Consider the following 1,411-nt stretch of genomic DNA (forward strand, 5'->3'; position numbering starts at 1 on the left):
GGCGGCAGTCTTATCAACACCCCAGCGCACAACAGAGATCACTGTTTTTCCAGCTTCCGTTGCCCTGGGCCAGTGCCACAATGCCACCCCGTCTCTGCCCATCCATCTTAATGACGTACAATAAGAAGATTGAGGTCTTGTTTGCCCATTGCTGGGTGCCCATTGCTGGGTGCCCACTGCTGGGGCCTTGCTCTGCGCCTCCGCCCTCCAGGATACAGGGGGGAGAGCAGGCAGGACCGGAGCCCACCAGGCTCAGAAGCAGAGGGAGAGGTGCAGAAGGTCACAGATTGACAATTGGATGCTGTGGCCCTGAGTGTCCCACATACTCCTCTTACAACTGATTGGCCAGGACTAGTCACGTGGCCCCACTCAACCCAGAGAGCCAGGAAATGCAGCCTACCCTGTGCCCCGAAGGCAGACAGCAGGAAGTAGTTGGTTTGCAGCACAATCCAACTGCACATGGGGGTGTAATCAAATGTACGCTAGGCCCGGCCGGCGGGGCTCAGTGGTTGTGTCAGCCTATGACCCAGGAGGTCACAGTTCGATTCCCAGTCAGGGCACATGCCCGGGGTTGGGGCTCGATCCCCAGTGTGGGGTGTGCAGGAGGCAGCCGATCCATGATTCTCTCTCATTGCTGATGTTTCTCTCTCTCTCTCTCTCTCTCTCCCTCTCCCTTCCTCTCTGAAATCAATAAAAATACATTTTTTAAAAAACGTTCTGATGGGTGACTCGAGACCCATGTCCCTAGAATTGCAGCCCCCACCCCTTCCCAGCCCTGAGGCCCTGAGCAGCTGCCCGGCACAGCCCCTGCTCCTCCCCGCTCTCCTAGTCGCCCGCAGGGGTGTCTGGTGACTCTGCCAGGTGAGTAGACCAGGTAAAGGGGAACCCTCAACACTTGCTTTTGCAATTCACCTGGACTCTGAGACGAAGCCAGTTCCTTGCCCCAAACCACCAAGCTGGTCCCCCCAAGGTGGTCCCCCCCAAGCTGGTTCCCCCAGGTGGTCCCCCCTAAGCTGGTCCCCCACCAAGCAGGGACACAGAGTGTCAGGTCATCCGGTAGCTTTGGGCAGAATCTGCAAGCCCCACCCTCCAGGGAGCAAGCCGGCAGAGTGACCCCAGGTCCTGAAGGTGTAGCGAGAGCAGACACCTCCCTCCCGGGAGACACCCCGACTCTAGACCCAGCAGGTCGGTGGACAGGAAAACCTCCCAGAAGCCCCTCCTGGCTAATGGACGAAATGCAAAGCAAGTTCACTTCATGCTGGTCAGGTGGGTGTTCTCCAAGCGAAAGGGTCCCATGGCTGCTGTCGGCACCATGAGGAGGGGACCCCAGTGAGTCCGCCCAGAGCCGCCTGATGGACGAGGAGTTAGTCCTTGTTTGCCCTGAATTTCTGACACCTCGCCAGATGCGGCC

The sequence above is a fragment of the Myotis yumanensis genome, unplaced genomic scaffold (genome assembly GCF_028538775.1).
Source record: "Myotis yumanensis isolate MYYU_CA2020_CCGP unplaced genomic scaffold, mMyoYum1.0.hap1 SCAF_17, whole genome shotgun sequence".
Classification (NCBI taxonomy): Eukaryota; Metazoa; Chordata; class Mammalia; order Chiroptera; family Vespertilionidae; genus Myotis; species Myotis yumanensis.